Source organism: Periplaneta americana, chromosome 4, assembly GCF_040183065.1.
Source record: "Periplaneta americana isolate PAMFEO1 chromosome 4, P.americana_PAMFEO1_priV1, whole genome shotgun sequence".
Classification (NCBI taxonomy): Eukaryota; Metazoa; Arthropoda; class Insecta; order Blattodea; family Blattidae; genus Periplaneta; species Periplaneta americana.
The window spans coordinates 113,616,817-113,644,443 of NC_091120.1; the positions used below are offsets into that span (position 1 = coordinate 113,616,817).

Below are 27,627 nucleotides of genomic sequence, written 5' to 3' on the forward strand. Positions count from 1 at the left end.
TGAAAAAAAAAATATATATATATATATATTTTTTTTTAAATCGTAAAAATATTTTTTCCCATATAGCAGAAGGACAGTGTTTTACACACACCAATTTTCATTATTGTACAAGATACAGTAATGGAGGAAAAAAATGCTGATTTTTTTTTTTTTTTTTTAATTTTACTGCTGTAAGCTGTACCTAACCCCTTAAAGACGTATAAATAGCACGCTTGTCTAGTATCGATGGAAATGCTGATAGAGAGATCGTATTTCGCGTGATAAGTAATGGCATTCGCATTGAGATTACCTGACATTCCTCTTAAAAAAAAAAAGAGAAAAACCACGGACGAAAAACCCACAACGTAATTAGCCCGAGTGGAATTCGAACCAACAGTCCTGCGCAGCCTCTGAGCCCAAGTCCCGCTCGCCAACCCCTAGTCGACGCCGGAAACCTTTTCAAAATATCGGTAAGAACGACATTTAGGTCATTAAGGTGTTCTAGACCGTTGTAATTACTGTGTTTTACAGTTCACAAAGTGCAGTCGTAGAGAACGGTTGTGTAGTAAGCAGCATATACAAGTAGGTTAGCGTGTGAAGAAGGTATGGGCGACGACCTAAATTCTTACAGGGCGCGAATCGGGTGCTTCAATGCAGGGCAGTGTTGCAGATGTTCAAAAGGTGAAAATGCAATAGTGTCTGATAGCATCAACATATTTGTGGCCGCAGCTGTTTTATCAGTTCTACTGATTATTGGAAATGTGGAGTTAAACCCTGGTCCTGGAGATACAGAAGGAAGAGTCTACAGTGATGAAGTGTTTCAAAGAGAATGGATAAACTATATGAAAGAAACGAGAGAAGACAGACTAAAGGCAAGTTTTCTACTAAACAAAGTAGCAAGTGATATAGATACATTAGTAAACAGATACACTGAAGTGGAAAAGAAGTTAAAGGTTATCCAAGAGCAGGTGGTGTTAAAATCGATAGTTAAAAAATGGGAAAATGACAGTAGAATTAATAACATTGTAATTTATGGTGTTGAAGAGCGCAATCATGAAAAAGGAATTGATACTGGTTTCGTAGTGTTAGAATTATTAACTAAGTATTTCAGTCTAAACTTGGACATAAGTGCGATTAATAACGCGTATAGAGTCGGTAACGGAAAAAAAAAGACCAATTATTGTGAAATTGAACAGTTACTTTATCAAAGAGCACATCATTGCCAATACGCGTCAACTCAAAGGCACAAATATATTCATAGAAAATTACTTTGCAAAAGAAATTAGAGAGAAAAGAAAGATACTAATTCCAATATTAAAAGAAGCTCGAGGTAAAGGATTGAGGGCAACTTTAGTAAAAGATAAAATGAAGATAAACGGAAACATAGTTAACGTAGAGGCCTTAAATAATCAATTCACTGAGGATTTATTAAGTTGCTGCAACAACAGAAATAACGAAATAGAGACTTGTGGAAATAGAGCATCATCGTCACCACATGTAAACAGAAGTGCATCACGAAACAGGAAGTCTAGAAGCGTAGAGAGGACTGATAAGAAAAGTAACTCATCAAGCGGGCAGAAGGATTCAGAATTAACAAATAGAAGAATTGATGAGCTTACGGCAGTGAATGATATTAGAGCATACCTAAATAAACTAGACAGCACTGTTTTCACAAATCCCTTTAGAAGAAAGAAGAGTGAAGAAGGAAAACCTTGTATGGGGGAGCTGGGGCACAGACTGAGAGAACGACCAGTGAGGGTAGTCCGAGGCGCGCAAGTGAAAATACATCAAGGAGAAGCGATTGTGGATCAACCGGCAAAGTCAGAGCAAGTGAAGACCAATTAATAAGAATGCCACATGCCGTTGGTAGTCCGGGGTGCGCGAGAGGAAGTGCTACAATTTGGAGGAGCTGTGCGATACCGACCGATGAAGTAGAAGCAGGTGACGAACAGTTAATAAGAGGTAAAATGACAAATAGAAACTCTAACAGAAATAAAGTAGATTCAATCAAAACTATAGATACTGAACGAAACTACCTACTAAGAGATAGGCATCAGCAAAGATTAAATTTTCCTAAAATCAGAAAAACTTATTATTAATTAAATAAGGTAAGAAGACAGGTTTTGAAAATAAGATAGAATTACGTCAAGGTTTTTTTTTTAATAATAAAAAAAAATTGAAAATAGAGAACTAAGGTAGTTATTAAGGTATTCCGATAGTTATATTAATTAGTAAAAGTTCAGAAGAAAATTTGACTTTATAAATTTGTTAACTAATATATTTTAATTTCAATAAGAATGCAATTATAATAAATTTATTAGATCATAATAGAAATCATAATAGAAATGAATCGATAATGAGTACATGAGACATAATGATGAAACTAAATTGAGGTTGATTATGTAAGCAATTTGTCAAGCTTGTTTTTAAGCAGGCATGCGGTAGTCTTCGTAGAAGTTACGCAAACGTTTCTGCTGACATGAAAATATTGTAAGAAAGAAAGATTAACCTACATATGGAATGTACCGATTCAGCTATTTCAGGTTCATAACTTACAGTATGTCGACATCTGATCATCTAATTGGAATAATAAATTATTATGTAAAATAAGACCTAAATATTACAATTAGATTTTTGAAAAAGGAGCAAATAATTAAGGTTTAAAGTCTTAAGGATTATCACGATTGGTTTAAACATGCACTAAAACAAGACGTAAGTGCAAGTTTGAACCAATAAAAGTATTGAGATTTGCGATAGATTAATTAGTTTAGGAAAGTGTATATTTATTATGTAGAACTACATTTGTATATAGATCTTTTGTTAAATCATTAAGTTTTGTACTTTTGTGAACAATATCAATAAAGCTATCTATCTATCTATCTATCTATAAAGCTATCTACTGTGTTTTAAATCATTTCTGCTGGAGCACTGTGTTGCACTGTTGTAGCTATGTCGAAAATCCATTATGGTCGCACACCTCTGTGAATGAGGACGGACTGTAGTTAGTGAATAGCAGCAAGGTCGTAACACAAAGAATAGGTTCGCAGCTTCCACAGTGGTCGTGTGTGAATATCAGATGGAGTCGTCGTCGGGGCAGGTGTAGCTTCCGGACCGGGCGGTATCAGAGATTATCTCTAGAGATAGGCTAGTTATGTACCAGTTAGTTACAGTATGTAATTACCGGCAGCGGCTGGCGCGTGACGGTGTCACATCGTGTAATCGAGGAAGGTCGTGTTAGTCACTTCTCATGACAGGATGAGGAATAGCACCGACCACAACAAACGAGAGCGAAAGAACCATGCCATCCAGCAATTACGGCGAAGGCTATGCATGTGTAGAATCTTTTAACCACTATTGTTTAATTTGTGTACGAGGCGGTATTAGTGCTGGCGCCAACCATTCTCATGTTCCTGTACGTAATTCCACCGCCCCTACATAGAGCAGAGACATGGAGGTTTTTAACCGATATTTGTTTTACTTTGTAAAAAACATTGTTTTTCAATTCCTTAAAGGGATAAATTTTTCCTTGACATAATTGCACTCGAATTATGGGAAGTCACCGGAAATAGGTATTTAATCGTAAATGAGAAAATTTATTATATACAGTGAAACCTCTCATTTACGGACATGGAATGAACGTAACAATCTGTCCGCATCTGGGAGGTGTCCTTTATTGAGAGGTAATTTGCACAATCTAACTGCAACTTTATAACTTGCATATGTACCAACACTCTTTAAATGAAATTTATTTTATTATAAATACAGCAAATGCTTTGCAACTTTAAACTAGACAGGAACAAAAGATTGGAAAATATCATGCAATTTATACTCCAGTATACAATAGAGTTTACACCATTCAACTCAGGAATGCAAATTTCATCAATTCGTCCACTGTCTAGTAGGCTAATTTAAGGTCTTTTATTGAATTTTGAGAGATCAAATCACCATCTCTTTCGTCTCCCCCCTCATTCTCACAAGGTCTATACGCATTGTTAGATGTTTGTTGTTGCTCGTACAGACTCACTAAGCACTGAGCATGCGCATGTTACAACTGGAACTTCGAAAATTCAGGTGGCCCAAATTTTTTTCTTGATCTGTACGTCCTTCACAATCTCACTTATGTCCAATAAATTTTCTTCACGTCTACTCTGCTGTCAATCAAGGTGTATTCACTGACTTCAATGTTCACATATACTGCCTGGTTCAGAAGCCTCTGGATCGATTTCTACACTTCGTCAAAGTTATCTTCTATGTAGCTCGACTTCATTCTGCTTTCAAAAAAACAGATCCCGTCCTATAACTAGATTTTGGACCCATTAGTCATGATACATTTTATGACATTCTTTAGAACCCAACCGCTTCCAGCTAGCTAGCTTGCTGGGATTATGCGGGCTAGCACGTTCTTCTTAGTAAAGTTCATTTTATATCATGGAGTGCAGGTCGGTGGCGCCTTTGAATACCCACTTACAGATTTACGACTTCCTACACAAACACATCTGACCATCTCATCCCGTCCCTCGTCCAAATATTGCACAGTTGCCACATTCCTGGCGACCCTCAAAATGATACTCTCGTGCTAACTGACGGGATTCTTGGAATTCGGAAAAGATGTGGCAACTCTCACTCCACGCGGATATGAAGGGAGCCTATCAATTCTTCTGAACGAGGGTTGCGAAGACAATATTTCCATCACAGCAAGGAAAACATTTATGACAACGAATTAATAGGAGGCAGTAGCCTGTCGGCAAAGTCCTTACTGTGAAACTGCACTCCATGATATAAAATGAAGTATACATGACCCTCATTGTCTGTTTTTTACTGTTTAAGGGATTTTTAAACCTTCAATACAGTTTATTATTATACACTCCCCGAAACTATATTTTTCGTTTTCGTTACGTGTTAGATTCTAAAACCAAGTACTGTCCGTATTTAAGAGATTAAGCAAGCTTTAAAACTGTGAAACACCTGTCCGTATCCATAACTGATACTTGTTTTTTTAACCATTTTTCTATATGCTTACAGTCAAGACAGAGATTAAACATATGTACATATCGGGTGATGTCCGTATCTTGGGAATGTCCATAAGGGTACATTTCATTCTATGTCACTACGGTACCTACAACAGTATGACCTGTATCACAAAAACTATATTGAAACTTAATGTAACAATAATGAGAACTAAGAAAAAAACACGTTTTGTTTTCAGTCGTCATTAAGTTCGATGTTTGTGTGAAACTGAATTCTAATGACTATAGTGTAGTGTACACATATTATCACTCTCCCCCGTCCTGCTTACACACATTTAGCGACTTCTCGTGATAATAATATAGTATAATTATATTTCCATTAGATAATATTCAAGTCAATGCCTAAAAGTTCCTACCCACAATTTCTTATACAGAACTTCAATTCCTCTTTTCCCAAGACTTAGATTTTATAGAAGGGAACCTGGGTGGTGCAGTAGGTATAGTCCTGGCCTACTGTGCCCGAGGTTGTGGGTTCGATCCCAGCCCAGGTCGATGGCATTTAAGTGTGCTTAAAGCGACAGGCTCATGTCAGTAGATTTGCTGGCATGTAAAAGAACTCCTGCGGGACAAAATTGCGGCCTACCGGCGACGCTGATATAACCTCGGAAGCTGCGAGCGTCGTTAAATAAAACATAATTTATTTAAAATTTATAGTCGGGAGATTGCAGTTGTTGCCGACACATAATTTAAAGGAGCTGGCAACTGTATATATTACTGTAAATTATACGCCTTGGTGAGAGTACTATAGTTGTCAAAATCCGAACTTCATACGACATCTAGTTCTCGAGATAAGTTGAGTTTAGTAGCAATGGGTGGAGATAGTGACGTCACGGATGCCTTGTCTGCTGTGTGGTTACAGTCTTGGCTCTCGGGCGCAAGTAGTATTGTTTTCAATCATGTCGAAAAGGTGTTGTGTGTTCGGTTGCAGTAAAAACTCCACAGCGATAAGAATGTATCCTTCCATAAATTGCCTAATAGAGAGATAACTCTAGTTCGATTCAAACAATGTGAAAAGAAAATTAATCATATATAATTTGTTCCACGATTACCAAGTCTAATCTTCGATTCTAAGAGACAAGTCCTTCGAAGATGTGAAGGACACTAAAAATTACTTTGACACAAGGAAACTGTAATCATTTCATAACGTTGCACTCAAATACAAACTAAAATAAGTGATTTTACTTAAAATTGGATGGTCACAAGTACCATTTATCTATTTTGAATTTCAACAATAATATATAGATAGAATAAAAGGGCAAAGAGTTAATGTTACCTAAGCCTCTAAAAATGGGTGGAAGTGCGTATTTAAGACGATAAAACATGAATGACGGAGGGAAATTCTCAGACAGGTTAAACTTGTGATCAAGGAACAGTAAGGTTTGGAACTAAACGGCAATCCATAAAATTACCAAAATGTACAGCTCCTGTGCCTCGTCCTGGAGCCATAGGAAACATGCACTGTTATTCGAGATTTACCGTCACTTTACAAAACCAGTTTTTTAAAGATCTAAATTCCAAATTAAATGCAAATTAATCAAAAAGTGAAAGTGTCACGTCAATAACTGATCGTGTACCAAAGACAAAAATGCTCATGAAATTAATTTTGTTCATTAAATTGTGTACACATCTATAATATCAACACAAAGCAGTGATTAATTTTGAGGGCATGCCACTGTAGCCAAGATCAAAAAGAAGTCATCTCTAGAAAATTTTTGTGACTTCCATTATTTTTAGATGCCGAAACTACTTCATAAATTGAAAGGAGAGTATTATTTTAAAATTACCTTTCACAATCAAGAGGGTGCTATATGAGAATAAATACAATGATACAACAATTTATTCAAAATACGTCTAAATCAACATTGCTATCAGATTTTTTGTGTGAGATTTTATGCCCAGACAAAGACAACAATTACACAAAATAAGAATAATCTCTCCAGTGTAACAACCCTACTTTTGAAAACCCTACCGACCTCATGCGAAGAAATTACTATGTGAGGAGTGCTTGGAGGCTCATTTTCAATGCTTTATAAAAGGGATACAGTAAAAATTTCTCTAATTTGGATCCTTCTTGCTGTAAAAGAAGCTCTTCTGCATCTAGAATATAATGGCAGTGATTCATGTAAAAATATCGATTGGCACTTATCGACTTGTTTGACTTAGTTTTACACAAAATGTTAAAAATAAGTTACGTAAGATTATTTTGTTATTAGAAATCTATATTTTAAATGAAAGCAATATAGCGTAAAATCTTTAAACGTGTTTAAAAATAAATCGATTATTGCTGAAAGCGAATAAATCCATCACCTACTAATGCACTACTGAAAATCCCATAAAGAAGAGCAGGCACTTTTTTCCATTTCAATACCAAGCATGGGTCATAGACTAAAAATCTGTAAACAGCAATACAAACAAAAATAACTAAATTGTTAATTAATAATAATTTATTCAAATACGAAGGTATTAAAAATTCCCAAGTGCCCAATCAAAATTGACCTACACAATTTCTCTGCTCTCTGCGGGATTAAATCTCTGGTATACCCACCCTATTCTGGATATTTCCTTCTAATCTTATCCACAACACATTCTTATTTCCCTGCCCCAAAAGATAACCAACAATTAACCCAGTAGACAAACTGTACGCCACAATTTTTGTAATATTATTTAGTTCTTGTCTTTCAAAATCTGTTTTATCGTGCACTGGTAATGCACTCAACACTTCCTCGCTAGTTACAAATACGTTCACTTTCGTGGTAGCACACATTTCTTCCGCTTTTGGCATAATCACGCACGCTTCACATTCACACCAGTTCATGTTATTTCGGCTATTTCCTCCTGGCCCAGGTCTGCTGTTGCTTGTTCCACGTCTTTGTCCTCGTCGACTTCTGATTCAAACATATACGAATGAACATTATCCATATCCATTGCGAACAAATACACATCGAAGCAATTCATCTTGCACCACCCGCTCATTTAGATAAGAACGATCTGGCTTAGCGAGAGACAAGCCATCCGTGACGTCACGGCCTGAAATGCCCTGCATAACTAAAGGGGACATTAAATTTTCTGGTTCTAAGAACTGCACAGACTTCCGGTTTTTTCGGCTGTTTTTGTCAAAGCATGGTCTTTACAATGCATTTCTTATTGAAAATCGAGTTTAAGTTGCAAGCTCCTTTAACATTATAAATGAAATAATTTTGGTCGAAATTAAGACAAAATACGTGACGCTCTCCTCCTCTTATTTTCTGCATAATAGTGGCGTTAATTCTTTACATTAAATTCTTTAAAGACTCTATTAAAGTTCGAGAAAGAATAGTAGACCTATATTGGTAGCTATTAGCCCTATAAAGTGGTTGCCAGACGACAGGAGAAGCTTGTGTAATCGGAAATATAGGAGTCTCACTGTTTACAACAAATTTCACGGAATCTGCCGATGTTCGATTATTAGCCAGATTATTCTCTTCGGTTAAACTCAAGAGCACCAACATTTATTAATGCAAATCAACGAATCACATAAAAGGTATTTCCAAATAGCCTACGGTGTTAGAACATTTAGGGAAGATCGTAATACAGATTTCTTCACAGTTGTTTCATAAATGCTCCATTATCTCACTAGAAGAAAAGTGTCCGGTCCACTCTTACCCACCAATACTTCAGACTATCCTTCGAAACAACAACAAGATGTAATAACAGATTAACAGATAGTCTAATAAAATAAAAAAAAAGAAACTTCCGAGTTCACTACTTTGCATTTCTGTAAGTTCTTGGATGTTTTATGTTACGAGTCTATGCTCGACCTTTTTATTGCAAAAACTACTTATCTATGGGATACTCTTGCAATTTTTAAATCTATTACACCGTACCTAAAATAGGCTATCTTTACTGTTAGGAGCTCGTATTACAATAATGCCAACTGCTTTATCCTCATATTACTTGGCGTCTTTCTTGAAATGGTTGCGTCATTTGCCCAGCTTGAAATCGAAGCCGCAGACTTCCTGCCTATGGATCAGTTTCTTCTAGCAAATGAGGCAGCATATAGCCCTAATGCTAAGGTAGTAATTTACGAAACACATATGAAGGGTACACGGGAATAACGATCAAGGTCCATTTTAGAAAGTTTCGAGAAAAACGAATTTTAAAGTTTAAGCACTTAATACTTTGTTATGTGTGTATTTAATAGAAATTGGCGTAGTGGAATGTCAAGAACGATGATTTCTTATTACTAGCTAGATCACATGATAGTACTTCTTTTCCACTATAAGATAGCATTATTAACTCAATTTCGATGTTTGATGGACCTTGATCGTTTTTCCCGTGTACCCTTCATATTGCCACTCGATTCCTGTGTTAACAGTCCTGGTAAACAATAGGTGATCAATTTGAGGTCATGGTAAGCTAAATTGCTCAACTCTTGACTGGTGATAACAATGTCGATGATGAATACGATTCCCGACTTCAGATGATGCAGCACTTCATGCACAGAATTATGCTACTTATCGCTACGTTTCACAATTCAAATTTTGCAATTGCTGGGCATTTATATCGTAGTTTTTAAGGGCCCTATTCATAGACATTCTTAGAGCGGGTTAAATAGCTACTTCCGGTGGATGATCAGCGAACTAACGTTTTTCGTATTCATAAACTAGTGTTAGCGATAATACGTGTACTAAGAGGGGTTTGGCTGGCTAAATTTTAGCCCCCGCCGGTAGGGTAGTTTAGAGGCCGACTAGCTTAGCAAGATGGCTGTTATGATGCAGTGAATGTGGGTTATGTACGTCGAATTCGTGATGTGAGACGTAGGAGGAAGACGTAACTACCGAGATTGGACATATTTAGAAAATATGAAGTATACAACATTAGTCAGGCTTCTGTAAGATGTATAATAACGAATGTGTCAGTAGCAATCACTGGACTTGCGCCTCGTTACGTATGTTTTCCTAGGGAAGAAAAACGAATAACACTGCGAGAAAGTTTGACGACATTGCAAGATTTCCTCAGGTAATTATATTTCATGATTTGAATATTGTATGTGAATGCTTTCTTCGAGAAATTTGTACTGTACCGGTACCATATTGGTACAGTAGGCCTATTGTGATATTTCATCATTTTTAGGTTATTGGCGCCATAGATGGCACGCACATACCCATAACAAATGTAGGAGGAGAACTGTCACAAATATATATCAACCGAAAAGGATGGTATTCTCTATTAAACGTTCAGGTACGTACTGTAAATGAAATTACAACCCGTAAGAGGTTATGTAGACCTAGGCTGAAATTTTGGTGAAACTAGCGCTGAGGTAGTTCCGATGATTTCGATACTGAAAATCGTTGAATTTGTAAGATATTTTTGTAGAGATGCAGTTGGTCATATATGCAAGGCATTATAACAGCCAAAAATAATCTAACCTAATCTATCACAGATTCGTATATGCAAGGTGTATAAGCAGAGTACGAAGAGAACCACCTCAGTGCTAGTTTAGCTTTTAATAACTTTATTTACATTTTAGATAGTAATGCATTATATTACATTATTTCAGTTAAATGGTACAAGAAAAAAGATTTGTAATTTGTAATTCTCCAGAAAAGCTACACTGAAGAAGACAATAAAAAATCGCCTCAATGTTGCCCCCCCCCTCCTTCTAACTAATTACTAATATAACATGCGAGAAGTCCAGGGAGAATTATTAGAGAAATGGTGTTATATTGGTAATAAGTGGGCGTGTGGGAGCTAAAACAGTGCATTACAGTATGTAAGTAACAGTACCCAAGTAACTATTAAACGATTTTTATGTTGAAAGTATTTGTGGCTGCTGACTAAAACCACATGTTTATTTGGCCTACTGTATATACCTATGTCACGGAAGTCAGTGAAGCAAAGATCTATTGTTCCTCCTTCAATGTAGCTTTTCTGGAGAATTACGAGAAGGTCAAGCAATACATCAACATAATACATAGATGAGCAAACCTAAGATAAATTTAACTAATATCATCTCTTTGATAAAAAAAACAGCACCTTTTCTATTGCTTCATATGTTACTGAAGGCCTTACTTATAAAAAGACAAATATTTTGTGAAACCTGATAATTCATTTTATGTTACTGTTTTTATCACAGCTCTTTTTTGTGATGGGGTCAGTGGTAATTATTTTTACTTACAGCCTTGCCAAATGACCTGTTTCAACTATAACTTTCATTTCTCTAGAGATGGTATGTTTTCCTTTCTTTCAGGTGTTTTAAGAATTTGTTGTTTCAGTTTGTTGTTGTATTTCCTTTTACACTCCATTTTAGACAGTCTCTTCTTTTTTAACACTATATGGTACTGCTTGCATACTTGAATGTAACATTTTTTCTTTGCTTATCACATTCTCTCTTTTAGGTTACATATGCAGGATAAGACTGAGGATCTGCTTTTAATTTCTCTCGAAATTTCCTCATCCTTTATCGGTTTAGTGATGCTGAAGATGAAACTATGAAAAATATTATGGGATCATAATGATGGATTCATAGAAATATGTTTCAAGTTTATAGGTTAACTAGCTACATGTACATGTTTTAGGTTACTTTTGCAAAGTATAGGCGTAGAATTTAAATTAATTACTGGAATGTTAATTTTTGCGTTATGGGTGAGACATTATATAAAAGTGTTGCAATTTATATTGTGATGTCTTAACTTCAGAGTGGCATGCTTACACAACTGCTGTAGGCTGTTAGCAGCTCTAAATATCAGAATGAAAAAAACTCAAAGAATAAAAACTATTGCTTAGTTAAAAAACTTCAAAATTTTTTACAAAAAATAGCACAAAAAAGGGATACAATTCACTTATATGAGTGACAAATCACATTCGTAGCTTTCATTTGTGTACCCACATGATAGTTTTTTTTACCAGTTTTAATTTTTTATAGAAATTCCTTTATGAAATTGCTAGTTAACACATATATTACCTTATTCATTTAAGGTTATAAGTGATGCAAGTTTCCAAATTCTGGATATAGTGGCACGTTGAAGAGGAAGTGCCCATGACTCTCACATTTTCAATGAGATTAGAATTAAGAAGCGATTTGAACAGCATGAATTTGGACGCTTCATTTTGTTGTGGGATAGTGGTTATAGTGTACACAAATATTTGTTAATGCTTGTAAAGTGAATTACTCTACTTGCAATGTATTGTGTATTTTTGTATAAGCTTAAGTGATGAATTCTATATGCTATAATTCATTAAATTTGTTTGATAAAATATCTAAACTTGTAAATTGAATTAATCTGCTTGCTATATACCTAAATTATTGTGTAGTTCAACTAATTGTTTATGCCTTTAAACTGAATTAATCTGCTCGCTAGGTATTGTCTTAATTCAATTGTCTATGCATGAAAATTTAATTGATCTGCTTGCTATCGTTTTATACTTTTTTATACCATTTTAATTATTTTTATACCTATTTGCAGCTGCTCTCGGGCTTGGGTTAGATTCCTGCTTGGACTGATTACCTGGATGGATTTTTCAGAGGTTTTCCCCAACATTAAGGCAAATGTTAGGTAATATGTGGCGAATCCTCGGCCTCACCTCATCTTGCCAAGAATTTGTGTAACTCTTGACCTGTTCCACATCTTAAAGCTTCTATGGAACAAAATAAATTAAATAAAAAAAAAATGAAATACTGTGTTATTATTCTAAATGATCATGGACAGAAACCAATGAAAAGTAAGGGAGAATGTTAAACTTTTGTATACCACATAATGTAACTGTGTACACCAATCACACTAATGTTTTTTTTTTATTGTTTAAGTTTGAAAGATTATCATTTTGTTGGAAATTATTTCATTCTAACATCTAAGAAAATATAAGATACTCTAAGTTATGTGAACTGACTGCACAAATCACTGGTGTGCACTTTGTATTTCATGTCAATTTTATTTCTTATGAATCACTTATACATTCGTTTCTTGGGTTGCTATACCTGCAATATACACCTCAATTTTTAATATTCTAATTATTATTATTATTATTATTATTATTATTATTATTATTGCAGCAGTCTAGTACCTGTTTGTGTCACTGAGTGAGTATCCCCAGCTTAGTTTGTGCAGTTCATTTTTGAAATGTTAAAAAAATGGACTCCAGAGAATTACAATTTACAAAGAGAGTTGTCTTCAGCCTTAGCCATCTGCACAAGTTGGGAGATGCAAGATATGTCCGAGAAATAGGGATGGGAAGTGTAGTACAGAATGCCATGTGAGTGCAATGACCATTCAGACACTACACAGTAAAGGTGTGCATAAATTGTAAAGAAATTATTTAGAAAGAAAAAAAGAGAACTGTTAATGATAATTTCTTTATAATATAAACGTTTCCTCGATAAAAGAGAAATAGTACCAATTTTTCATAGGGCATTTTGTAAACTTGTACTCATTTGCAATCATATTCTGGGGTATACATGTAATAAGATTGGTGTAGGCCTACATTTAGAGGTTGGTATACAGAAGGTTAATATACATACTGTACCGTGTGACAAATTACTTTCTATGCTTCCTTATTTATAGAAGTCACTGAAAACCATTATAGTCCATATATTAACATCTTCGTCAATTCAAAGTAAAACAAAAAGTTGAAGTATGCATAACGTGGAATGTTGCTAATAAACTTATATTTGAATCAGTAATTTCTGAATGGACTTTATTTCAAAATCTCATCTCCATAAAAATCGCCTTACTGCAGGATTAGGGCCCTCTGAGAAGTGGTGTGAATATTGTGAAGCCTGCATAGATCTGAATAAAATACATGGAATAATCCCCATCATCAGAAAGGCGTATTCAAGTGAGAATATGATAGCGTTCTAAATTGATTTTAGCAAAAAGATTGGATAAAGTCCTTTTAGAAATGACTGATTTAATTATAGAGTTACTGTCTAATAAAAAAAAAAAACTCTCACATAAATTACTCCAAGTATAAATAGTGCATCCAGTGCCAATGCCCACACGTCACTGAAACAGATGGCAGAATGCGATTATTTTTTAATAGGATGTTATGATAATATACCTTTCCATGACATACACTAAGTTCAATATAAAAATATTTGATTTTAGGTACTGGCACCATAGATAGCACATGGATAATCTTGGAGAACTTTCACAAATAAACATCAAAGAAAGGTTAATATTTGAGGAGAAAAATCAGCTCCGGCACCGGGGATCGAACCCGGGTCCTTGATTCTACATACCAAGCGCTCTGACTACTGAGCTACGCCGAATTCAATCCACAGCACCAGTGGAACCCTCCTCCTTCAATGTTTTCTTTTGTGGCCTGACTCCAAGTTAGGCATATATGTTGACGTTTATGTCCAATGTCAACTGCCATTATACTAGGAGCGCACTCAGTTGAGTGACTTGTTTGGCCGGGAATCCGCAGTTTAGTGCACAGTAATCTGTACAGAAATATGCACTGCAGCTATGAGAATATTATAGACTTATTAACTGTCAATATTACAGATATTATTCTGTAGGACAAATTAATAAGTTTATAATATCAAAGAAAGGGAGTAGTATAATGGAAACTCAGGGTTCTGTAAATTAAATTAAAACTCGTATGTAGGTTTAAACTTCGCTTCATATAATAATTTTATTCATATTTTGCATATTCACTTATTTCTAAGTTACAAACTATTGTACATTCTAAGGACAAAGGGGGAAAAGCCAAACAAAGCATGTCAACATAATACAAGAATAAGCAAACGCCATTACAAAAAAAAAAAAAAAAAAAAAAAAAAAAAAAAAAAAAAAAAATCGTTTAGCATAGAGTGAGAGTATTAAGAAAATAAATATAGACCTTTATTTTTCTCCTCATTCCTAAGTTCCATATTCATTTCAGGTTGTAAGTGATGCAAATTAGTAACTTCTGAATGAGTTTCATGCAAAAATACAGACGAATCACCAGTAAAATGATCACAAGAAATGAGTGAAGCATTGCAGATTTAGCCCTGCATTGGAAAGAATCCTGCGACCAGATATTTACTCTAACATACAAGCTACATTTATTCAATTTACCTGAAGGGGTTAGGTACAGCTTACAGCAGTAAAATTTTGCAAATATTCAACATTTTTTCCACTATTACTGTATCTTGTACAATTATGAAAATTAGTACGTGTAAAATACTGTCCTACTATATGAAAAAAATATTTTTACGATTGGAAAAAAAATATATATATATATATTTTTTTTTTCTAAATTCAAAATGTTGACAGTTCACTGTGCAGTGATGAAGCATTTCCCTCATAACTAAAAAACTATCCATGCAAAATCACATCTCTACCTTTGATAGACTGTCTGATAAAAAAATAAATTCATTTAAAGAAGTGGTGAAATATAAGTATTTTCTTCTAACACAAAATAAAACAAAATATTATTTATTGAAAGAGCATGATATTGTAAACATGAGTTTCAGCAATGTAATAAAAGAGAGAACATTACACTAAAGTACTACATTTCCAGTTTTTGTCCATTGTGCAACTCAAACCAAGAAATGGATTTGGAACACCTCAAATCTGTGCCTCAGTGGCTGACCATGACAATATCTTCGAAAAATATTGGAGTGCAAGAGGTCAAATGACTTTATTGTCAAATGCCTGGCATTAGAAAACAACATTTCCAGCTTTTCATTAGGCCCTCCTCCTATTCTTTTCTTTCTAATTGTGTTTTCTTAACATTTCCATTTCTAATAATAATTTTGCTTTTTTCAATTCATGGATCAATTCATTAGAGACTTCCAAGCCTAAATTAAAGACTCTGAATTAAATTTCTCTACTAACACCACCTTAATAGCATAGTTATAGACATAAGTGTAACTAAATTGCTTTAGGTAGGTACTTAAACCTCCATCAGGGAATATGTTCCAACTGAGGAACTACAGGTTTGATGAATGATGAATCCAGCAAAAACAAAAAAAAAAATAAATAAATAAGTAACCTGTCTTATAAATCGGCAAAACTCTTAACCGACATTAAAATAAGAAAAAGGAACACACACACATGTATAGAATTCACTAAACAACAATGTGAAAATAAAAAGTTGAAAACACTACTAGAGCCCAATATACAGTAATACTAATAGTCTTCAATCTGATGCAGTTGTCCCATTCAGCTTAGAAATTGGCCACAACTGTCCAGCAGCATATCTCCATCGAATAAACTTGTTACACTCATAACACTGTGTAGCATGCAACTACACAAATATAATAATGAACAAGAAATACTTACTACTCTACACCAAACCCCAGAAAATGATTGGGACAGAAGAATTTCAAGTTCCTATATACTGCTGGGAAGCTCGCAAGGAAATGAAGTAGACAAGAACTCAAGAAAATTTCACTACTAGTGCTACTATTACCATCACCACCATTACCACTACTACTAAGTTACATTTCTAGTTCTTTCATTTGTCCCAGATAATTTTTAACTTTGCATTTAATAATATTTTATTTCTAATAACAATTTTGTTTTCTGCAATTCATAGAACTTCTCATCACATTTAATTTTTGGGCTTCATGCTTAGGAGGAACACTTCTTCATACTCTGTCATTCTCGACGATCTTGCAGCAGAGTCCTATGGAAAGACGAAAAAAATGTTAATCATTTGCATACTACTGTACACAAAAGACACTACTTATCAAAACTGTGAATTTTTTTAATTGTCTAAGTTTGAAAATTTATCACATTGTTTGAAATTATCTATTTGATCCAAACATGCAAGAAAATTTAATTTTCTGCAAAATGTACTATGATTCAAATGCATCCCACTTCATATTCCAGATCATAAATTTTAATTGTTATGAAGCACTTGTGCATTAATTTGTTGGTTGGGTTGGAATAACTGTCATACAATGTATCACTCAATTTCTAGTATTCAAATTAATGTTCCCTTGTTTAACCGTTTCATATTAGTGATACATTGTAATATTATTGTTACATTTAATATTTATGTCTTAATACTAACTAAACTGTCCTTCATTAAAGAAAAATAGCCATAATTTGTCATCATGTACACAGTTGTAAAGTCCCATTCTGACCCAATGGACTGCCTTGAAATAATATACAGTACATTGTATGATTATTATAAACCACAAAAAAAAAAGTAAATTAAAATCATCAGTACCAGTTGCAGAAGACACAGCTCTGCTGGATGCATTAAGAAGATTGATTGATTGATTGATTGATAATATTGTAATCATAAATAGGCCTAGCAATATTCTTAGGTATGAATGAGAGCTTAAACTTACCTGTTGTTGACTACTGTAGAGACTGTTAACGCCCATTCACCTGGGATTGTGGAGACAGGATTTATTGCAGACATACGTGGGATTGATGATGATGATGGTGCAATACTAACATCCTGAAATAAGCATGTATTAATATTAAATGAAAACGTAAACATAATACTTATTGTATTATATAGATTCTACATCAGCATGGCAGCTTTGAGATGTGGAACAAGTAAATTAAGCAGATAGCCAAAATATGTTCATTAATACATAGTAAGTATTTAAAACATAATTAAACTATGCATCATTTTGCAAAAATGAATATAAAGCAATTTTGTTAATTCTTTTCTAAATTTTTCCTCTTGACCCATCAAAGCTTTAAGATAATTCTTTTCTAAATTTTTCCTCTTGACCCATCAAAGCTTTAAGATAATACATAAACAGTGAACGTTTTATAACAGCTGAGAATAATAGAGGTTAAATGGAAATCTAATTTGTCTTGTATTATATACACAGTGTTTAATATATCATAATATTATATTATGGATGTTTTGATTTCTGACATGAAACATCATGTAGGCTACTCAAAGAAAGTCTAAGGTCGAAAATCTTTCTTGCACTCCTGTCATTACTCTTAGGGCTTTCTATTGTAACACAATAAGAGGTAATCTATGTTTACATCACCACAACTACAGATTACATAGGCGTATGAGGTTTTGTCTTTTCAGTGCTGTAATAAATATGAGTTTGATATAGGTATATTTTACAAATCACTTACTAGCATTCTATAAACACACAAGATAATGAAATTTTATAGCTGACCATCAATTTGGATTCTACAAATTTCTTATGCTTATGTAGGTAATTCTAACCTCAAATAATGTTATTTCTTTTGACGAAGTAGAGAAAAGGATATCTCAGAAATCTCTAGGCGTTCCTACTGCCCTTTAAAATAAGGTCTCAGTTTTGATAATTCTTGTACACAAGATATTAGGCCTACGTTAAGGTATGATTGATAATTGTGTGGGTTGACATCAGATGTTTGTGGCCCAATCCCCTATGGGTATTTACAAAGCCATATTATCCAAACTGCATTTATGGTAGCTTGCATTTTCACGATTGTTGTAGAATTACATTTTACTAGCATTATCAGCTATATTCCTACAAGATATATTATTTACGTTATATTAATTAGGCTACCAAGTACCTATTCAGAGTAGCCTTAGGTGACATAATCATACCAGAGCCACATTAAACATTTACCATGAAGTAATAGGCCTATCTTACTTACAAAAACATGTCCTAAGAACCAAAAACACATACCTCATATGTTAACATTCCATATCGTTTAGTAGGCCTACGTCATCAATGTCGGGAGCAGGGCATCCTCCACCAGTTGTTTTTAGTTATTTCTTCAACTAAAAGTAAATAAATATATACTGAATTAGAATAATTCACTCTTTGAAGTCCAATATTTCATAATAGTTACGTCTAGGCCTAAACTAAAAATATTACGTACGGTATAATATTATAACATTTCTACTTACATTTTCGACATTTCTTCTTGTGTAGTCGAATTCCCGCACGCTGCCATGTATATTTCTTGCTTTTTTTTTTATCACAGAAGAAAAAACAAATAGTTTATTGTAGTTTAATATCGCCAATAACCTCACAAATAAACAGAAACGATCCGGAATCGCTTGCGTCTGAGCATGACAATTGCCAGTCTGCACATGCGCAGTAGCATTTTCAGCATCGTGTAACAGTTTCCAAAGCTAATAGGCCGACTAATGTAGCCACTGATTAATCGGCGTCTCTGAATCCTGTAAAAGTAACCTGGCTATAACCGGGGCTAGTTTAGAACGCTCGTAGCATGGGCTAGCGCGATGTCTATGAACAGGGCCCTAAAGGACTAACAAATTACTGTGAGATAAAGACTAAAATTTCGAAAATACGGGTAACTTCTGTGAATAAGCTATAGTAGGCTATACATTTGTTACAAAGCTAAACGCACCAAAACTTGTCATGTTTGTTTTGCATTATCCTAACGAAAGAAAAATACGTGGCATGAACAGACAAGATATTCTCCTTTCCAGGAATAAAGAACCCTACTTTACAATCATCAACTTCATTATAAGAAGATCGGTGTTTAGTTACCAGTATCAACAAGAACATAGCCGGAAGATACAGATGTCATACACTCACAGTGTTGTCGTTCTTCTCTATGTAACAAATTTATTTAAAGGGAGGGGGAAAGAGTAAAAGTGGAAGAAAGAACGCCGAGTATAGTAAAAATAGAATTGCCAATATTTATTTTTAAAAGATTACAGAATATGACTTTCTTGCACTCTGTAAAAAGGAAAACAAGACTTCATTATCTTACGAAAAGCAGTTGTTAATGAAAGTTATAGATTGTTATTGTGGTCGAGGGTTCTTTAATCCTAGTTAATTCTGGTATAGGGAATACGCTGCTATTTGCAGTTTACAGCAACTTATATCAGTTGCGATAATAACAGTAATAATAATAATAATAATAATAATAATAATAATAATAATAATAATAATAATAATATGTCTATGCAATTATGTTATATTAACAGTAATCCTTGTGCTATTAATTTCTGGCTACACATTATTAAAAATAAATGTATGTATGTATGTATGTATGTATGATGAAGACAACCAAGTACATAATATATTCCATAATTAGTTCAAGTACAGGAATCTTTCAAAATTTCACCATTTCTATGATAAATTAATAAATCAAAGCATCAGACTCCAATTCTTAGAAAAATACTGCACCACTTGACATTAATCACTTTGAGAAAATTTCTACATAACGAGATTAATAATAGGCCTATAATCATTAATGACTGATATTAATTTATGCAAAAATGGGACCGAATAGATAGTAATTCATCACTTTTATGTCATTTCCTAGACTTCAATCTGCTTTAGAGGTTTGCAAATAAATGATCAGGTTATAATAATACACTCCATTTTTTCTTAAATTAACATACGACATTTTAGGCTTTCAAGACAATTAGTTTGTAAAACTGAGATTATCAACATCTAAAAAGATCATAGATCGTTACTATTATAGTACAATGGTAATAAAACTGACACCATGAAGCAGCAGAAGCTACATAATTTAGCAATGAATAAGTTGTAATTTGATGCCGACTAATGAAGATTCAAATCATTTCAATGTTTTAAGAATAATTATTTGGTGAATATTAGTTAGTCAGTTCTTTCTCCTCATTGTTCGCTGTGTTCTTTTCTCTCCTTGCTTGAATTTGCCTTCATATGGCTTTGGCTAGGCATCTGTTTGTTGTATTTCCAATCGGTCTCCAGAAAGGATTTTTGTAAGTTGGTACTACTACTTCTTCTCCACTACACGGTATAGGCACCATGCTTATTCTCCTGTGATTTGTTTCTTGGTCTGCCCGTAGATCATCTGCCTATTAGTTTGTACTCCCACACCTGTTTTGGTAGTCATATTTCTGCAATCCTTTTTAAATGTTCTTGCCATTACTCTGTGTAATATTAATCTATTTTCATTTCCGTTGTAGATACCTTAATTCACTTGTGTTTTGATTTCTTATATAACATCAAGTACCGGTATCGTGTATCCTTTAACCTGTCGGAGTAATTTCGTTTCTGAAGTCTGAATTTTTACCTGATGTTTTTTTAGTAATTTTACTGTCCACAGTTTACTGCCGCAAAACATGACAGGAACTATCACATTATAGAATTTCGTCTTTTATTTCAAGTGTTCTGTTTACAGTTCCGCAGACCGTCTGGAAGTCATGAACCTTACTGTGATATCATAACCTTGATCATAGCTGATGTTTTTACCAACGCAAGAGTCTACACCTGTGGAGTAACGGTTAGCGCGTCTAGCCGCGAAACCAGGTGGCCCGGGTTCGATTCCCGGTCGGGGCAAGTTACCTGGTTGAGGTTTTCTTCCGGGATTTTCCCTCAACCCATATGAGCAAATGCTGGGTAACTTTCGGTGTTGGGCCCCGGACTCATTTCACCGGCATTATCACCTTCATCTCATTCAGACGCTAAATAACCTAAGCTGGTGATAAAGCGTCGTAAAAGAACCTACTAAAATAAATAAAAACCAACGTAAATAAAGTGTCTAACCTGTTCTACGCTTCTACTATTTTTGTTCGTACAGATGGTATTCCACGAAAAGCCACTAATTAAGTTTTTTATCTTCGTATTTTAATTTCAACAATTGATGTAATTTAAAATTAGATTTTTTGAAAGAGTTTTCACTATTTTGTATAATTAATAGCTGATTAGCAAACAAAAGTATATTCAAATATCTGTCTTGTGAAATTTGTGCTAAAATCATTAGTCTGCTATAGTCTATTTCTATTATATAACTTCAGTCTTAGTGTAGTGCACTGCAACAATTGAAATTTTCAGTCATTTTGTACAATTCAGTCTGAGTAGTAGATTATAATCTATATTGTTCTCTATTATTTTCATTTCAGTTACGTTTATGTTAAATACAATGCGGATAAAACTATTCTAACCCTGAAGTGTCAATGGATTCAATATGGTTACAAATAAAAGAATATTATTTACTCGCACATTTCTGCATTTCCTCTCAACCTAAAATTTTGACCTTTTAAAATAATTTAAAATAAAAAATGGAAAAGATTAGATAAAATGTAATCGGCGGAAATGGAATCACTTGGGAATGTTAAAAACTGAATTAAACGAGTAAAGTATATATGAGCAAAGAATTATATACAAAATCAAAAAAGTGCAAAATTAAAATACTGAGAAAATGTATCAATATTAATTCAAAAAGATCGATGTCACGAAGAACCGTAATATTTCGAGAGGTTAGAAGACAAAAAGACGGCCCAGAAAGAATTAGAAAATAGAAAAATTTCCTGTAATAGACAACAGGAGAGACAGAAGAAGGATATATTGCAAATAATTTTATTTGGAAATAGTATCAAAACTATTACCGTTGCTGTTACTGTACCACGGAGTTTAGAATCCGTCGCATATGGAAGATCTAGTAAGGTGTCATGTTCAGAGTTCTAGACTTCTTTAAGAATTTTGAGAATATAGGTATTAAAATGGACTAAGAGCCTTTCCTTGTAACGCTTTCATTGGCACTATCCCATTCACTTCTAAATTATCTGTGTTGACATTCCTTTTGTACTGTATGCACAAACCAAGAACGGCTCACAATCATCTGGCAATATTTTATTCGACGCTATAAAACTAGTTTGCTTGACAAAGCGTCAAGTGAAAACGAGTCTGGTGCTGCTGAATTTGAGCTGGTCCAGTTTCTTCAACATATGTATACGCAGGGTGGGGTAGGCTACATATTTAATTTCGCTCCATTATTTGAAGTTGATATACCGACTACAATTAGTTACGAGTACCCGCAAGGCAAGTCACATTAGCGATTTCTACGGAATTGGTGGGCGTGATTTCAAGACAAGCTTCTTGCATGCCCTGTATCCAGTTCTTAACACAGCTGTGATCAGAAGCTATGAAGAAACACACTTATTCCACTAGACGGGCGCGTTTCGAGGAACAATCAATCATGTGTCCTTTTTATTTAAAAGAAGAAAAGTTATATTAACTTGATGACCTCTTAACGAGTGACCTCCCACACTGCTTTCCTCCTGACACTCGGTACTATATAAAAAGAAGAGTTATTTTTATCACTCGTTGAGTCTCTTGCCCCGTTCCCCCATCTCCCACATTGTGTAATCTGCTTCAGAGGGTTCTTCTGAATCGCTCTTGACTAGTCTATGTAGTCCTCTCTTCTCATGGGCAGAGATAAATTGTTTGCCAGGAGAGTCTCTGAATGCTACGAGAGGGGTTGATAATCGCACCACACCATAATTCATCAATTTGTCTTACATATTTTATCATCGAGAGAATAGACATGGACTTCTCCACAGGTCTTAAGAAAACAAGTACGTACATTCTGGGATGGCGCAGAATGTGTCAGAACTTCTGTTTGAAATTTGAATACTTGGCCACAAAGTTTCTTCTTAATACTTTATGAAGCGGCATATTATTAATATTTTATGAAGCTGTATAAAAAGTAGGCTGTCCCTCCTTTTAGGTTCTTACTAGTACTGTACCTTGTACCTTGTACGTGATATATATCTTGAATTACGTGTTAAAAATTCAATTTATTGCAACTTTAGAAGCATTTTCTATAACTTAGTAATGCACATCCTATATAGGGCCTATTGCATATTTTTTCTCCTTACTGAACACTCAAAACTCAAACGAGTCATAGTTTTGTATGAAAATTGAATAAACGCTGAAATTGAATAAACGCTGCATCAATCCTAGTAATAATGCACATACTGTTAGCAACAAAATATAAGTACAGTAACTATTATTATTCTATCCTGCTGCAAATACATCAAATCTTCAAATAAACAGATGCACTGAAAACAATGTAAGATAGCACAATTGGACGCCTCACAAAGCCCTGGAGACAATATTGCATGTACAATAAGTGTCGCTACAGCATAAATTTGCTCTTTAATACACAAGGGCCTACTGTCATAAAATTTATAATTATCTTATACAACGTATTGGGAGAAGATTATCTCATCAATTACTTTACATACTTAGGGGCAGAAGAAGAACAGGACGCCCGAGGAAGAGATGGATAGAAGACTTCAAATAAATTATTCGTATACAGGTCAATTCGGTATAAACCGTGTTGTTGATGATGGATGATGATAATGATAGTGATGATTTTTGTCACGAAATAAACGTTGCGAAGGAAACAGAAAATGCGTGTAAATATTAAGTGGTAAAATTTAAAGTGATATGGTATCATTTGTAGATTTCTGGAAGGGGGGGGAGGAAATAATAATACAAGTCTATAAAACAATGACACTAGATGTGCTCCTGCAAGTATGGAAGAAAAATACGGTTGTCACGAACAAGAAAAACAGAATATAATACAAAACTCAGAAACGAACTTCCCCACAACAAATGGCTGAACCAATTTATATTTTATTATAAATAAAGACACTAGAAAATAATTAAAATGCACTAAGTAAAGGATAAAACAAACACAAACTACTGCAATAAAAGAGCAAACTGAGTATATTAATTTATGCCTACTCTACGTAATGAGACTCGGGGAAAGTGGAGACGAACACACTGCAAACCTGCTTAATATAACAGGGAGAATCAAAATATAGCAGTCAGAGATGAAATAGAGACTGAGATTCGTGAAATGAATTTATTTCACGATTACCTGCATCCAAAACAACATTTGTACGTTTGATATCCATAACGAGCGATAGCTGAAAGCCCTAATATACCAGGGTGAGTCAGGAGGAAAGGTACATGGTTTGAGAGACGGTAATATTGATGATTCTGAACAAAAAAGTTTATATGAACATATGTCCTGTTCTTAACGGTTTCAGAGAAAACTAATGGAAACAATGAGGAACATGAAAAGTTCAGGTGATAGTAAATTAAAACATTGTTATCTTAGGCTCTGTTTAATTGTGTACTTTTCTTTACAGAACATGTTCAAAAAGTCTACCGTCAACTGCAATGCACTTCGCAGTTCTTGTAGACAGCTGCTGTGTTGCTGATCTGAGCTGATTCGGACATTTCTTTACTTGAGCGAAAACATGTAAAATGCAAGCGAGAAGTTTCTACTTTGCGCTTGTAGACTTTGCTCTCAAGCCACCTCCACGTACAGTAATCTAGTGTAGTAATGTCGGGTGACCTCGGTGGCCAAGAAATGACTCCACCGCGACCGATCCAACGCAGAGAATAAGTTTCATTGATCTTACTACAACCTAATGTCATTTTGGTTGTGTCCGCATATTAGTGCTAATGAAGTACATAGACTGACGTCCGTGATTTTCAAACAGATGTATGCCAGATACTGTTAAGAACAAGGCATATGTTCATAGAAATTTTTTGTTCAGAATCACCAATGTTATTACCCCTCACACCATGTATCTTTCCTCCTGACTCACCCTGTATTCTGCAGTAAGTATTGTCTATTTTAGCAGCAGCAGTATGTTCCTGAAAATGGAAGGATGAAGATGATAGCAAGTCTCGTGTTCGAAAAGGCTACAGTGATCGAAGAAAAGCATTTGAATAAGAATGGGAGGGGGGGAATCCTTCCATTCCTATTACCCAATCCCTATAAACAGTGATTTCTGTATTATGACGGCAACTATGTACTTCTCTTCCTGTGTCGTTAAATTTCGCTATTATATCTAAAAACTAATTAATTACGGCAAATAATATTCCACCGTAAAGGTCCACGTCTTTTTCCTTACGCCCGTATTCCTTGAAATTTTAAAAAGTTCTAGCGTCCCTTAGATATTATTGTTATTTAACTATAAGACTTCAACACATCCTAGGGAACACATACGATTACGAGACAAATATTCGCCTATGTCCAATAACTTATGTAACTACAGTAGTAGTAGTTTAGTCAGCTAGTGTCATAAGTGACACTAATATGGCATCACTCATGAGGCAACTAAGCCATGAGATAATAGGATAAGGTGGCCAGTTCCTTTCCCCTCTCCATTGCATACGCAGCTGAATAGTTACATATTACGTACACTAATCATAGTTCAGATGTATACAAGAACAATTGTTATTCCTCTGACACAATATATCTTCAACTGAGATGCACTGTCTGTACAAATCAGCCAGAACCTCAATCAGAGGTATACAGTAGTACGTAATTGCTTTTTAGTGAGGTATTCACAGGAAAAATAATCCTACCCGATGACATTAAAATTAAACGACATCGTTAAATTTATAGGTACACATCTTTATAATGGCAGGTTCATAGCAAAGCATGCACATTAATTTCTCATACAGCAAAAATAATTTCATTTAATGACTCGTGTAGAACCTACTATTGCTTATTTTGTATTGCTTTCATTATAGTCTAAAGGTCTCTTTTTAAGTCTTATGGTATATCACGATATGACTATAAAAAAACGTCCAAAAGTGTACTAATGCGACACCAGGTACAGTCTACTTTAGTAAGAGGAATGAATATTTTCGTCACGCACTCCACTTTAATTAAATATTATGCGAGAAATCCCTTAAATAATCTCAGGTTACGAAACATTCCTTTAAAATGACAACTTTTTATGTTGTACCGTCACCGAGAATAATCTATTTTATTACGAACTCTTGTACCGTAAGTTTGAAACTGGACACGACAGAATGATTCCTCAGCATTCAAGTCTTTCTAAGCATCTTACTCTTTAACTATTTATGCATTTAATAGTGAGGCATGATATTGTATTCAAAAACCGAATCTAAAAGCAATGTCATTATAAACAATGAAAGTTATTCTCTGTAGACCGTCGATGTTCTCATTGGTTACAGTCAATAACGTATTCCTAGAGTCGGTATTCGTACCACTAGCGGGTTTCCAAACATTTATTAGTTTCTAAGAGCTTTCAAACTGGGCGGTACTTAATGATATATGTGTTATTCGCCGCGGCACCTGCTTGCAATTGGCAATGTTTCAGAATAGTATGCATTCAAAAACAAGTGGGACCAGAAGTATATTTGCAAGAATTGCAATTTATTTCAACTGCTTTATAAAACAATATACATCGACAACCAATAAGAAATGAAGACAAAAAAAAAATCAGAAATTATGTAGACAGTAATGGGGTGGAGAAATTATGTTGCTCGAAAACTGAGCGTTACGTAAACTGCTCCTACCTTCATATATCAAGTCTTAATAAGAATGTTCGATGTAGACATTCTCCTGCTTTTCGGCGTGGAGGTTTCGTGACAGACTTAAAATATTGCTCTTTTAGAATTGTATAAAGATCAAGATCACAACAAAGGTAATGTGAGCACCACTCTAAATTACTAGAACATGGTTATCTATGTAAGAACATACAGTAATGCGAGTAGACCTATATACAGTACAAAATTTTACTAACTTTCAACGACGGAGTCTTGGGAATCATTTTGTCATCACTTTTATGAGGGTTCTTAACATAGGCTACATTTTACACACATTCACAAGAAGCGTGCCTTCTCATTGTGTTAAACTACAGCCAGGACCAGAGCTAGATTTCAAGCAGAAAAATGTATTCCCCCCTCCCCCCCCCCATCCTTACGGAGTGGATGTGGGTCCCTTCTGTGACACGGCTGAAGTGCTAGTCTTACATCATTTTGACAAAATAATCAAGGGAGTTGCGCTGTTGTTTCATAATCCTTGAGTGGCGGTTCGTGGTATAATATTCATAAATGGTTGCAATTAAGCTACGGTACCTACAAATTTAACATTTTGAAAACGACCTTCAAACCATGCAACACAGATTTAAAACCAACAGAAAG

At 34.6% G+C, this 27,627-nt stretch overlaps 1 protein-coding gene and 2 long non-coding RNA genes across 8 annotated transcripts in view; 1 reads left to right on the forward strand and 2 right to left on the reverse strand.

The window, feature by feature from the left end:
• LOC138698122 (transducin-like enhancer protein 4) overlaps positions 1–27,627 on the reverse strand; it is an 814,654-nt gene that overhangs the window by 323,880 nt on the left and 463,147 nt on the right. The gene's annotated exons all lie outside the window — the stretch shown is intronic.
• LOC138698119 (uncharacterized) lies at positions 9,554–12,663 on the forward strand. The gene is made up of 3 exons (XR_011331697.1): positions 9,554–10,004; positions 10,119–10,226; positions 12,452–12,663. It is a non-coding gene; the product is annotated as an uncharacterized lncRNA (long non-coding RNA).
• Positions 14,603–19,159, reverse strand: LOC138698120 (uncharacterized). The gene is made up of 4 exons (XR_011331698.1): positions 18,804–19,159; positions 18,580–18,674; positions 17,275–17,387; positions 14,603–16,601 (listed from the first exon to the last, which is right to left on the reverse strand). It is a non-coding gene; the product is annotated as an uncharacterized lncRNA (long non-coding RNA).